The following is a 14598-nucleotide window of genomic DNA, read 5'->3' on the forward strand; positions in this document are numbered from 1 at the left end:
AGATGGCAGATAGATAACAGCAGGCTACAGAGGCTCCCTGAGATAGTCAACTTAGAATTCCCCATAATACAGTGTGGGGAGTTCCAAACAGAGAGAGACGAACTCTCTCATCCCAAAAAGAAACTAAGGTGAGAAGAACCAATCAAACATACAGTCCCGCTGCAACTATTGGAATAGCGAAGGTTCAGTGCTCCAGCTGCAGTGCCCTGAGCAGCGTTGACTTACTGAGCCATCTAAAATCCCACCGCTTCAACTCACTGGAAACTCACTTGCACCAATGAAGGGAGTCGGTGAGCCAAACGAGTGCTGAGCTAGCAGGGAACCCGCATCGACCTGTGGTGAATAATGGGATAAAAACATTCCACAGAGAAAGGGGCTCCAACAGAGGACATTCTGGAACTGGGCAGGACTTGCAGGAACAAGGGGCAGCAGTGATTCAGGCAGTTGTTCCTTTGCTGAATGGGATTGGCGGAGTGAGCTTGGCCTGGGTCACGTGACCTGGCTAAGACCCAATAGGTTATCCGAAATCAATTCCACACTGTAGTGGCGCACACTAACACAGTGAAGCAGGTTGACTGACGTGGAGGGGTGAGGTATAGTCTGGATCCTGGTTTGTGTGGCCGGGTTGGAAGTTTAAGGGTTTACCGAAGACTGGGAGCTGAGCAGTGCTCCTGGGCTGGGCGGGAGCGGGCCCTGCATGGTTTAGTTTCTTTTCCGTATAACGTCTGCTGCCGCGTATACCCGCCATCTTTCTGTCTTTGAGGGATGCTTCGGCCAGGTCCGGGCTTTTTGCCTTCCAAAACTGGCGCGGCGAAATTCAGCAGTGCTCTACTCCACCCTCATCCGTGAACGCCAGGTCCGCCCCGGCGCGGCCAGCTGCGGGCTCCCAGGGCTGGGAGCTCGGGGACCCTCGGGAGCCTCCGACCCGACCCCACCGCCTCCTCGCGGCCTCTGGCCTTGCCAGCCCCAGGGGCCCGGAACTTCATCTGGGCCGCTTCTTCCGGGCCAGCGAGAGTCCAGGGGTACTTCCCCGTCTTTCTCCTCTGAGATGAGCTTTTACCGGTTCCTGAGCGACCATGGGCTTCCTGGAGCCCCGACCTCGGCCCGGTAGCCCCTATTCCTGGGGGAGAGGCTCCCCTAGCTTCCCACTTGCGCCCTGGGTCTCCTCCTCGGGCCCACCAGCCGCGGTGCCCCAGCACTTTCCAGAGAGCCCCTGGGCAGCAGCAAAGCCAGCCACTGGCAGCACCCCCGCTTACCTCGACTTTACTCCAGTGGGAGATTCCCCTGGAGAGATGCTAAGTCTCTGCAGAGATTGAGAGAGGAGAGGGAAGGGAAAGGAAAAGGAAATTAAGATGTTTTATGGATGCGCATCACTTCCCCACAAGGAATGTAAGCATTGTGATTGTTACACACATGTACTAATAACTAAAAGTTTAAAAATCTATGCCCAGGGAGGTTCGCCTCAGTACTATTTGTAAGAGCAACCTAGGTGCCCATCAGTGGGGACAGTGTTCTCGTATGCAGTCCAGCCATCCTGCACAGCCCCAGTAACACGCAGCTGTGCGCATCTTTATATGCTGGAAGTCTTTGAAACCAACTGGAGGACAGAGGCCAAGAGTGGAGTTTCGACTACTTGTTATATCACGTTTATATTATGTTTTGCAAGTAGATGAATAAATACCAAGCAGTGAGCCAGAATCTGGGCAGTCACCCACGCTGTGACTGACGGGAATGGCACCCAACACCTGCTCAAATAATGGTACCAGATTGTGAGACTTGTACAAATCGGTCCTGAAAATCAAAAAATTTTATAGTGGGCTCGGGAGTATTGGGCAGAACTCCTGTGAGCCACATCAGGTTAAACAAAGGCCTTCGTGTTTGTTAACTGAAAATGTCACACTTTCTGGTTTGATATACATTATATTGTAGAATTTTCAAGAAACTGGATGGGGCTGGGGATTTAGCTCAGTGGCATAAGCGCCTGCCTTGCAAGCGTGTAGTCGTGAGTTCGATCCCTGGTACCGGTAAAAAAAAAAAAAAAAAAAAAACTGGAGAGACCAGGTGGAGTTTTTCAGGAGGGCTTTAATAGTGCAGTGTCCCAGCCACTAGAAATGCTCAGAACCAACAAGTCCCCTTTTGTACAATTTATAGTGTTAAGCTGGTAGAGATACAGAAGTGAAACAAAGGCAGTCATTCTAGCAACTAACCTTATCTTAGCCTTGAAAGAAAACACATGGTGTGCATTTCAGAATGTTAGGATACTGTAAAGCTTGTAACCCCACTTGTTAGTTTTATCATTGTTGGTACTTGGTATTGTTCCTCTAAGGGAGGAGATTCCCATGAGGAAACGGCTTGAAGTATCTCCCTTATCAATGAGAAAAACAAGGTGTGTTTTTGTCTGCATTTGCTCTAACACTGCTAACTGTGGTATATATTCTGGGAATCTCTGTAGTTATCTGAGCGATTATTTCTGATTTCATTTTCTCCAGAGCCTCATTCAATTGCTTTGTTGCTACCACTTCAGAGAGACCTGGGGGGGGGGGGCTTGTGGATTTTCTCATCTCATTGCACCCCAGATTTGCCTTTGGTGACCTGAATGTCTGGGATTACATTTTGCTTGGGCCTTCTCATTTTCTTTTCTCTCTATTTTAGTTTGATTCTTGGGCGATGCTTGTAAATTGCCTATCGTGTGTTACTTTATTGCTAGTATTTAGAACCTTAGCTGATGATTACGTCTCTCAGGTATCTTCCAGGTGTAGTTGGTTTTTGGGTTTTGAGTCTGCTGGAAGATCTCACTTCTTCAGTTTGTTAGAGTTGAGAATTTGTTGTTTGTTTGGCCTAGTCCCTGATTCTTTGACAGTGTGCCACAGCATTTTCTATGACCCTCAGTCAATCTCAGTCATGGAATACTAGGATTAACAGCTATTTAGAACAACTGTGTTAATTTTGGCTATAGTGGTGCCAATAGCATCAAACAGCCTAGAAAACAACAAACTGAGCTAACTCTTAACTTGCCACTTTTAAGAACTAGATTTGTGATTATATCAAAATGTAAATCAAACTAGAAAATTATATGCAGTGTATAAGTCCCCGATGTGTCAAATTTGCCCTTGGGGTTTAAAATTTAAAATGGATTAAGGAAAAAATAGAGAAATGAAGAAAAGCATGAGAGTAAACGTAAGGTTGGAGGACAAAGGGGGACCATGCCAACTTTGGGAAGCTGGTGCTGAAGACTGAAGGAAAAGAGAGATGGAAGAGATAAAAGGAATAACAGAGCACAACCACACCCTCAAAGAGGCTAGGAGCCACGTTCACACTCATATAAAAACAATGAAGGAGAAAGAGAAAAAAGAAAAAAAAGTCAGGTGCCTCTAATCTCCACATTTGGGAAGCTGAGGCAGGAGGATCAAAGTCAGCCTGGGCTACACAGTGGGTTCAAAGCCTGCCTTTGTGGTATAATGGGACCTTGTTTCAACAACAATAGCAGTAGCAACAGCAAGCTCAGCGGCACCGCATGGCAAGAGTGAGGTCCTGCGTTTGAGTCTCAGTATCCTCCCCAAAGGAAATCAATAACCTCTGAGAAGTGGAATCATAAATAATACCTCAGTTCCCAAACACTTCTGTAAACAATTTGGTTCACAAAAAGAAGAGTTTGGCAAAATTTTGTTTGTAAACTCTGCATTGGGTGATAAACATGACCCCAACCATCTTTCCCACACAAAAACAAACATGGCCATCTTTTCCAAAATCGCAGAACAAATTAAGTTAGTGAACCCAGATAGCACTGTGTTTGTCCTTCTATGGCTGGTTTAGTTCACTGGGCATAATGTCTTCAGGTTCATCCATGGTCTAGACTATGTCAGAGTTTCCTTCCCTTCAAGATGCATGTATGTGCACATCACACTTTAGTTCCCCATTCATCCATGTGTGGACACTTGTGTTGTTTCCGCCCTTTGCTTATTGTGGAAAATGTTGCTATGCACGCAGGTTTACAAGTATCTGCTTCTGATCCTGCTTTCAGTTCTTTTGTACATAAATCTTGCAGTAAAATCGCTGGGTCACAGGGTAGGTCGAACCTTTTGAGAAACTGCCAAACTGTTTTTTCTAGTAGCTGTGGTATTTTGCATTCCCATCAGCAATGCACAAAGGATCCAGTTTCTCCACATCCCATCCAACACTTGTTATTCTCCATGCTTTTTGTTGTTGCTATTTTCTTGTCATTGTACTGCAGATTGAACCCAGGGCTTTTGCACTTAGCTACATCCCCAGTATGTGGAAATCCAGTTTTCATGGCACCATTTGTTGAAAAGATTGTCCTTTCCCCAGTGAGTAATCTTTGCATCCTTGTCAAAAATCAGGTAATCATATAACTTCAGGTTTACTTCTGGGCTTGTTAGTGTACTGTATTGATCTAATTGGCTGTCATTATGTCAATATAGTTAAGTGGTGAAGACAGGAAGCGCAAGTCCTCCAACTTTCACTATCTTCTTCTCTCCCCTTCCCAACTCTATATTGGGGATTGTACTAACATATTTCTCTAACCTTTTTATTTTTTTATTTTAGGGCCTTGGTAAGTTGCCCAGGCTGGACTTGAACTTGCACCCCTCCTGCCCCAGCCTTGCAGAGTTCTGGGATTACATGTGAGTACTACTGTGTGTGGCTCCTCCCTTTTCTTCATCAAGATTGTTTTGGGTATCCAAGGACCATTTCAATTCTTTATGAACTTGAGAGTTAGTTTTGCCATTTCTATGAAAAGAGCAATTGGAATTTTGGTAGGGATTGCACTGGATTTATGGGCTACTTTGGGTAGTACTGAACTCTTATTAAAAATGTTGTCTTCCTGTCCATGAACATGGGATATCTTTTCATTTATTTAGGTATTTTTTAATTTCCTTCAGTTTTCTGAAGTGTTTTTAAAATCATGAACAACTTTAAGATTTTTTCCAAACACCTTTTCTGTGTCAACTGAGACGATCATGTGGGTTTTCCCTTTTTTTCTGTTAATGTTATGTACTACACTGACAGACTTACTACACTGACAGATTTTTATGTTGAACTACCCTTGTATTCCTGTGTTCCACTTAGTCATGGTCAGTAATTAATTTAGTATACTGTCAAATTTTATTTTTTATTATTTTGTTGAAGATACTTGCATCGATGTTGATGAGGGATATTGGTCTGTAGCTTTCTTTTCTTGTGATGTTTTATCTGGGTTTGATATCAGAGTAATGCTAGCTTCATAGGGCATGGTTTGCGTTAAATATGTTTAATCAATTCTATTATATTTATGTTCTCTTTTTCCAAAGGTCTTACATCTGTCTATGTGTCTTTAAGGATATATGATAATATAGCCTACACACTTTTCTGTAATTTTCTTATCACAAGATATCTTTATCTGGTTTTGATATCAGAGTGACACTGGCTTCATAGAGTGAGGTCATTTTCTTATCAAATGTAAGTAGTATCTGTTTAATTAATTCTTTTGTATTTATTTCCTATGTAAAAATAATATTATATCTAAGTATTTTAAGAATATATGAGCCAGACGTGGTAGTGCACAATTATAATCCCAGCACTTGGGAGACTGAGGCAGGAGGATTGCTGTGAATTCGAGGTAAGCCTATGCTACATAAGTGAGTTCAAAGTAAGTTCAAGGCCAGCCTAAACTACATAGCATAAGCCTATTCCCATCCCCTATATATATATATGGCCTATAAACTTTAATATTTAAAAAAGATTTTTATATTTTTCTTAGGCATATTTGTTTAAATAACCCTACTATTAATTACAATTTGCTATTATTAACTACCTTGTTATTGTTTTGTTTATAAATAATAGTATCCATGCAGCAGAAAAGTGAAATATACAAAATGTAGGAGCAAAGATGGCGGATAGATAACAGCCAGCTACAGAGGCTCCCTGAGATAATCAACTTAAAATTCAACACAATACAGAGTGCGGAGTCCCAAACAGAAGGAGATGAATTCTCTTGTCCCAAGAAGAAACTAAGGTGAGAAGAACCAATCAAACATATAGTCCCAGTGCTACTATTGGAACAGTTAAAGATTCAGTGCTCCCACTGCAGCACCTGAACTTGAGGGGTGGCAACTTACCAAGCTGCCTGAATTCCTGAGGCTTCAACTCACTGGAAATGCAGTCACACTAAGGTCAGGGGTCGGCAAGCCAAACAGAGAGCTGAGCATCGACCTGTGGTGAGGGACAGGAATAAAACCATTCCACAGAAAAAGGGGCTCCAACAGACAACATTCTGGGACCTGGCAGGACCGGCAAGAACAAGGGGCAGCAGTGACTTTAGTCAGTTGTTCCCTTCCCGAACGGGATTGGTGGAGTGAGCTTGGCCTGGGTCACATGACCTGACTGAGACCCAATAGGTTATCCGAAATCAATTCCCTATCGTGGTGACGCACACTAATGCAGTGAAGGCCTCAGCAGTTTGACTGATCCAGAGGGGAGGGGCCAGCATATGTTGCCCTTGTTTGCAACTCGCTAGCACACTACACTGGGAAGGATCACCTAGCCAGCATGCTTCAGAAGACTTTTAACCAACAAAGAACGAAACTGGGGCCTCCTGGAAGAAACAAAAAAGATGGGAAGAGGAAGCAATAAGAATAAGTCCCCAGGTCCCAACCCTGAGAACACTGACCCAGGACAGGCAAATACAAAGGAGAATGAGAACAGCAAATATGCAATATCAGACACGGCACCAGTGGACATAAAGAGTTATCTTTGGGACCTCATAGACAAGATCAAAAGTGAAATATTTAGCCAAGTAAAGCAAGATATAAAAGATTAATAAAAGAGATGCTAAGCACCCCTCAAGAAGACACAGATGGGAGAATGGAGGAACTCAAACAAAGGAGAGAACCACTTGATGAAGAATATAAAGAAAATATAGAATACATGAAGCAGATTCAAAGAGATTACCAGGAAATTAAAAACTCTATGAAAAGATGGCAAAACTGCTTGAAAGAAACTAAGGATAGATTACCCAAACTGGAGGACAGTTTTGCAATGTGGGAGTATTTTGCAATGTGGGAGAAAGGGAAAACTTCTTAAAAATAACAAGGAAACAAGCAGTAACAATACAAAGACTAGAAGATGACAAAAGGATCTATAACTTGAGAAAAAGAATGTGAATGAAGAAGCTGGGGTACAAACAAAGGAACTACAAAGGCTATTCACAGAAATAATTAAGGAAAACTTCCCAAACATAGGAAAAGGAAATCATATTCTGATATATGAGGCACACAGAACTCCAGCCACCTACAACCAAAACAGAGATACACCCAGGCATATAATAATCAAGATCCCAGAAATTCAATGTAAAAACAGAATATTAAAAGCTGTTAGAGACAAGAAACAGATAACCCTCAGAATAATGGCAGACTTCTTGGCAAAACCATCAAGTCTAGAAGAGCCTGGAGAGAAATATTCCAAGCCCTGAAAGAAAATAACTTCCACCCCAGATTGATATATCCTACTAAACTGTCTCTAGAAATTGATGGAGAAATAAGATGCCTCCAAGACAAAGAGGAACTTGGGAAATTTGCGACCACCAATCCAAGTCTACAGAGAATACTGCAGGGCATTCTAGAGAGAGAGAAGAGTACTAGGATTCCAGGAACAATGGCAGAGAGGCCTCAATGAATGGAGCAGAAAACAGAATGAAGAAGACAAGCAGACAACTGATGGCAAAAAAAGAGCATAACAGAAATGAGGCAGAGAAGGCTGGTTATAATCTGTAATATAGATGGCCTTGATACACTAAATTAAAAAAAAAGAACCACGCATAGAGTAGATCAGGAGGTAGGGTCCACAGAGATGCTATTTTTAGGAAATATAATTAACATGAAAAAGAGTACATGGACCGAAAATCAAATATGAGAAAACAATGCTCTATGTGACACAGAACCAGAGAGTAATAGGGGCAACTAGACCACTATTTGTGGATAGGTTGGAAAGACAGGCTTTAATAGGTAAAGGAACACAATTAGAGATCAAGTCTAGGAGAGAGAAGGTTCTAAACCACTTAGGTAAATATCAGGTTGCCCTCCCCCCAATTTAAAACCAAGTGTCTTGGTGAGACCCAAAAATGCAGTGTACCCTGGGGAAGTGAAAGGGGAGGGAGAATCTTTAAAAAGATGGCAGAAGATATTAATAGTGTATCAGGATTTAAAACCCACATTACTCGCACCACTCTGCTAAGATGGGTTTTATTCTGTTCCAGTTTATCTACTTGCATTAGATCTGAGGGCACAGGCAGCTATTCCAAAAGCATCAGGATATAGCACAGTAATCATCTTTAATTTCCTATTAACTTAATCTGGAGCCTTGTATGACTTACACTGTTTTATCATGACTGATCTTAGTTAAATCTGGTTTGTTTGATTGCTGTTTGGTATCAACAGATTTTATTCAAACTGATATGATAATATCAAGTCTGAGAGTATAGGCAAACACTGAAGATGACAAGACTCACTACGATAAACATTCTGGTTTGATTACTGCCTGTTTTTGAAGTTTTATACTATATACAAAGTTGTGTTTTTATTAGTACTGTTATGTACTAATATATTCAATTATACTATGTCTGATGATATAGCCAATTCTATTGAAGATAATAAAAGACAACACAGGAATATGGTAGAACTCCTTGTACAACAGTCTTATATGCCTTTTTTGGTTCATGTGTTTATAGGAATATGTTTTGTTTTGTCTTGCTTTGTTTTGTTTCTCCCTCTAGTATAGGAAGGATAGAAATACACGTTAAGACTCATGCACGTGTAGAACCTATAAACAGTTTATGAGAATTTATCTTATGACACATGATGAAATGAACTAATACTTTGAAGAAAAAGAAACACTAAAGTACCCTGGTCCTGGAGTGTCATACTGTGAAACCCAGCAACAGTATTATTCTTTGTTCAGAGTGATATTTGCCTGCTTGGGTTTGTTCAATCTCAACATAATTCAAGGTATGGATAACTGCATGTATGTTTAAGTGTATAGGATTGATAACCATATTTCTGAGTTTTTGTTGGACAGTTGAACAGAACTGGTTGCAGTCTCACTGTTTGAATCCCCATTTTATGTGCTCTACTTATTATCTTGAATAACTATTTGTAAGAGGACAATCTGTAATTATCAACTAGTGATTTCTTACTGTTTATTTTTTTATTTGAAAGTATGTATTATTTCTACCTGTTTTCTGTTTGTTTAGTCTTTTTAAATAAATTTTTTTTAAAAGACACTACAGTACCCAGTGCTGACCCCAGAGTGTCATGATGTGAAATCCAGCAATACTATTATTCTTTGTTCAGAATGATTTTAGCCTGCTTTAGTTTAATCTCAACATAAATGAAGATATGGATACCTGCATGTATGTTTAAGTAGATAGGATTGATAACCATATTACTAAGTTTTTGTTGGATAGTTGAACAGAGCTGTTTGCAGTCTCACTATTTGAATTCCCACTTTATATGTTCCACTTTTGTATCTTGAACAACTATTTGTAAGGGGACAGTATGTAAACATCAACTAGTGATTTCTTACTGTTTATTTTTTCTTTGAATGTATGTTTTATTTCTACTCCCTAAAAATAAATAAAATAAAATAATAGTGTGAGTGCCAGGGATTTAGCTCAGTGGCTCAAGTGCTTGCATGGTATGCATAAGGTTGTGAGTTCAATCCCTGATACAAAAAAAATATAAAAAACCTTTGCGCGGGCAGGGATTTAACTCATCAGCATAAGTGCCTGCCTGGCAAGCATGAGGTTGTGAGTTTGATCCCCAGTGGCACAAAAAAAAAAAAAAAAAAAAAAAAAAAAAAAAAAAAAAAACATTAGTGGCTCTGCACAGGGATTTAGCTCAGCAGCATAAGTGTTCGCCTGACAAGCACAAGGTTGTAAATTCGATTCCTGGTACCCTCCCAAAAAATTGTGTGAAAAATCATACACAGCTACTCACACAAACACACACAAAGAGAAAACTTGAGGCAGATTTGAAAAGAGCCATATAAGCAAGGCATAATGGCACATACTGTAACCCCAGCTACTCAGGAGGCTGAGGTGGGAAAAGCAAAAGTTTAAGTCTAGCCTGTGCAACTTAGTGAAATGGTGTCTCAAATATGTTTAAATTTTAAAAGGGCTGAGTATGATGCTCAGTGGTAGAATACTTCCTTAACATGTGCCAGGTCCTGGGTTTGTTCCCTTACATTGTAAAAAAGAAAAAGAAAAGTTCAGATTTTATCCTGTGGAAAAAAGGCAGTCAAATGATTGCACAGTCAGATCTGTTTTTGAAGATCCCTTTGACTTCAAGGGTAAAGCAGAGAGAATAGAGAAATTCTGGAGGCTGATGTATTATTCTGAGATGAGAGTGGGCTAAGAAGCTATACAGATAGAAGATTTAGGTAGCTATTATTTTCATGATAATTTACATATCCTACAGTTCACCCATTTAAAGTGAACAACTCAATAGCATTTAGTGCACTTACCTATACAGTTGTGCATCCACCATTACAATCGTTAGTGTTTCATTATCCTAAAAAGAAAACCTAACCCCTTAGTTATCACCTCCCAACTCTCTCTGCTACCAGGGTTTAGAGTGTTTTTACAGATGGTTTCTAGATTCTTTGTGTCCAAAGAAAAGAGTTGTTCAAGATAAGTTCAAAGTGGCAAGGTTTTACATTTATTAAAGGTAGGAAAAAGAAAAGAAACAGGCTCTGAGAGCAAGTCTGGGCCAAGTAAACGAAGGAAAATGTATCCTTACAGGTTAGAGTGGGCCATAGTGAGATAATATAGTAGCAAAAATTCAGTGTGTATTGTCCTTTTTGTATCACCCACCCTCCTCAGGCTGACTTCAGATCTAGGCCCTCTTATCCAAAACTGCAGAAGCTCTCAAGTCCACATGAAGTCAACTGTGTCCTAGGATTTTGTATTTAACAGATCAAGTCTACTTCCCTAGCCATCTCTGCCAGGTCCTAATCTTCTGTTTCACCTTCACTATCATCCTCAACCCTAGACAACCTATATCTATTTGTCTATTCTTGGCATATCATATAAAGGGAATCATATAGTAGGTGACTATGACTATCCTTTCACTTAACATACGTCTTCAAAGTTCATCAGTATTGTAGCACTGACATCATGCACCTGTTACCAATGCCAGTGCCAAGATAGGACTCCAATTATGTGGAGATAGAAAAGATCATCACTTTACTAATTACCAGGAATAGGAATAGAAACCTAAACACTTCTCTTTTTTTTTGTCTTTTTGAGACAGGGTCTCACTATGCAGTTCAGGCTGGCCTTGAGCTCACTTTGTAGCCCAAGCTGGTCTCAAACTCACAACAATCCTCCTGCTTCAGCCTCCCGAGTGCTGGGATTACAGGCATGAGAAACCACGCCTGGCTCTAAACCTAAACACTTCTGCCACTGCATTTTGGTACTAGAGCTACCCAGGAAAACACAACACAATCAAGTACTAGATGAACTAAAACTTTTAGTCACATAATGAAGACTCAGGAGTTAGATCAGGTCCAGTCATCTAGTTTCCTGTGGTTAACACATATCTAAGCAACCAAAGCAGGATGCTTGACTTATGCACACATCTCTGCTACTACAGGAGAAAAAACTCTCCCATTTCCTTGTGGAGCCTGAATACGCCAAGTGATAAACCTGAACTCATCAAGAAACACATATAAGTACAGCACAGTAGTACTTACTGAATCTTCACAGGAAAAAAAATCCTCATACAAAGCAGTAAGTGGCAGGGCTGGGGATTTAGCTCAGTGGCATAAGTGCCTGCCTTGCAAGCAGGCAGTCATAAGTTCAATCCCCGGTACCGGTAAAAACGAAAAAGACAAAAAAAAAAAAAAAAAAAAAAAAAAAAAAAAAGCAGTAAGTGGCACAGACTGTGCAGGCTCTCAGCAAGTAGTCCAGATCCAAGTCCTTTCTTTTCTCTTTCTTCCTTTCTTCCTAAGTATTGGGGATTGACTCTTGGGCCCCTGAATGAAGCCCTCCTTCCTTTTTTATTTTTAAACAAGTCACTAATTTGCTAGGTTGCTCAGGCTCAATTGAACTTTAAATCCTCCTGCCTCAACCTCCTAAGGGGCTAGGATTACAGGCATGTGCCACCACACCTAGCTTTAAATCCCATTTTTATGTGGTTGTAAAGCAGAACCCACAGAGCTCTGTAAAATGTTCCCAGCTCAGACAAGCAAATCCTTGAGCAACTCCTCCCTCGAGAATGCTGGCTGGCTTGTCTCATTGATAAAGGAGACTCTTCAGGCAGTTCTCTCATGTGAATCTCCTCCCTCAGAGGAACAATACTGAGTACCAATACTGATAAAACTATGAGTACCAATAGTGATCAAACTAACAAATGGGGTTATACGCAAGCTTCACAGCATCCTAACATACTGAGATACGCAAGATGTGTTTTCTTTCAAGGCTAAGATAGAGTTAGCTGCTAGGATGACAGTCTCGCTTCTATATCCCTATTTGCTTAACATCACAAATTGTGTAAAAGGGGACCTGTCTTTGGTTCAGGGTCCAGACTACTTTTGAGCATTTCAAGACTCTCTACATGAGACTGCCAACATGCAGTATGACTGAGTTCTTTATTTTTTAAAATTGCCAAGTAATATTTCATTGAATTGCTGTATCATATTTTATTATTCCATTCATCATTTGAATGAATTCAATGTTTGGATTGTTTCTTTTGGCAATTATGAATAACACTAGTATGATCATTTGTGTACAAGTTATTAGGAGGATTTTTTTTTTTTTTTTTTTTTTGGTACTGGGAATTGAACCAAGGGCTACTGTCCCAGCCCCTTTTCTACTTTTTATTTCAACACAAGATCTGTTACTAAATTGCCCGGGTTGAGCTCAAACCTGCAATACTCCTATGTCAGCTTATCAGAATGCTATATCACGACCATGTGCTTACCATGCCCAGTTGTATCAGTGTTTTATGTCTGTTGAGTATAATCCTAGGAGGGGAATTCCTGAGCAAGAAGGGGAATATTTGAGAAAAATTTGTCAGGTAAAATGGCTAGGACTTTGGAGATAAAGGAAAGAAGACCAGTGATGTTGAACCTCTGGCAAGAGTGGTCAACTGTTTGTTATCATTGAAAGCTCTAAAAAGTTTGCCATCACTGGCTCTAGGCTGATTCTGGACCTCTGGCGCAGGTTTGGAAATTTGATGGCAGATTTCTAAAATGACATCAGGGGAATAACAACTTTGGAAGGGGAATATAATATATACATGTCTGAAGTTCTGTGACAGGTGTGAATTGGAGTTATAAGTATGGCAACTATTGGCATACAGTACATACTTGAAACTATCTGATAGGATGCAATGACCAAGGAATGGAGTATAGATAGGGGAAGGAAAACGAATTGAACCCTGAGGAGCTCTAAAATTAAGAGGCCAGAAAGAAGAGAAACAGCAGCATAGGAGAAATAGTGATAAGAGGGATCAAAAGAAAACTAAGAATACATGATGTCAGGGTAATTTAAAAAGTAGCAGGGACTGATCATTTGTGTAAAGTGACCCTAACAGATTCAGTCAAATAACACTGAAAGTCAACATTCAGTTTATCATGGTGACTTCTTATTTTCTGGTCTTACCTAAACCCTTCCTGCCTAGCTCCTTTTTGTTTGAAATGATATTTGTGCCCATATTTGTCTACCTGAGACAAGGCCTGCAGGAATTATAGGAACTGGAGATCCTTGTCAACAATACGTTATTGCTTTTTGCTAATACTGTGCCTCATATTGCAGTGGAGCACTGTATCTCTCTTAAGATTTAAGAGAGATACAAATTGGAGATTTTGGATAATAAAGATATTATCCAAATAAAGATAATAAAGATTTATCTACTTGGCGGTCGTGAGTTCGATCCCTGGTACCGATAAAAATGAAAAAGACAAAAAAAAAAAAAAAAAGATTTATCTACTCCTGGCTCCAAGCATAAGGATCTGTTCCCTTATCTAGTTCTTGCTTAGTTACAGTTGGCCAGCTCGGATGGACTCAGTAGTTACTGCATGATACAGTGATCTATGCCTGCCTTTGGCCTGAAGGTACCCCAATCTTCCTATGCTATGATCTGCACTCAGTCTACCAAGATAAGGCCTGGGACATGACTGAACTAAGACTCCAGCCACTGTCACCTGTTACTTGAGAAGCAAAAGTTTCAATGAGTAAACCAAAGGATAAATCCAAGAAGCAAGGAAACTTACATTAGTGTCCTCAAAAACATGACAAACCAAAACTGGGTGGGAAGAAAATGCAATGAAGGGTTAATAGACAATTTAAGAGACCATTTTCAACTTTAGTTTATTGTTCTATAAAGAAATACAAGAGATATTTTGATATCCCACATAAATTTTTGCTAGTTATTAAATATCTTCAAGGTTACCTACTGAGACAACCTGTTGCCTACTTAAAGACAGAACTCAATTCACGTATCCATGAGCTAGCATGCAAGATGCTAGAGAGTCTGAGCCTTATGAGCCATCTTCTTGCTGTTCCACTGGCTATGGGATTGATGGACTGTGATAAGAATGTGCACA

At 40.4% G+C, this 14598-nt stretch overlaps 2 protein-coding genes across 13 annotated transcripts in view; one reads left to right on the forward strand and one right to left on the reverse strand.

Annotated features, from left to right (window-relative positions):
• Nucleotides 1-517, reverse strand: part of Znf382 (zinc finger protein 382) — a 124546-nt gene extending 124029 nt beyond the window's left edge. For 7 of the 9 annotated variants that reach the window (XM_063252119.1, XM_063252125.1, XM_063252116.1 and 4 more), the window contains exon 1: nucleotides 270-516. The gene's annotated coding sequence lies outside the window, so the exon portion shown is untranslated. Of the gene's footprint in view, nucleotides 1-258 lie in introns of all 9 variants that reach the window. The other 2 variants (XM_063252117.1, XM_063252118.1) reach the window with 2 other exon arrangements.
• Nucleotides 484-14598, forward strand: part of LOC100728877 (zinc finger protein 82 homolog) — a 97831-nt gene continuing 83716 nt past the window's right edge. The window contains exons 1-3 of one of the 4 annotated variants that reach the window (XM_063252156.1): nucleotides 610-1389; nucleotides 4564-4640; nucleotides 5307-8996. The gene's annotated coding sequence lies outside the window, so the exon portion shown is untranslated. The other 3 variants (XM_063252159.1, XM_063252158.1, XM_063252157.1) reach the window with 3 other exon arrangements.

Source organism: Cavia porcellus, unplaced genomic scaffold (assembly GCF_034190915.1).
Source record: "Cavia porcellus strain 051 isolate PalLab524CR breed Dunkin Hartley unplaced genomic scaffold, mCavPor4.1 scaffold_7, whole genome shotgun sequence".
In the NCBI taxonomy this organism is placed as follows: domain Eukaryota; kingdom Metazoa; phylum Chordata; class Mammalia; order Rodentia; family Caviidae; genus Cavia; species Cavia porcellus.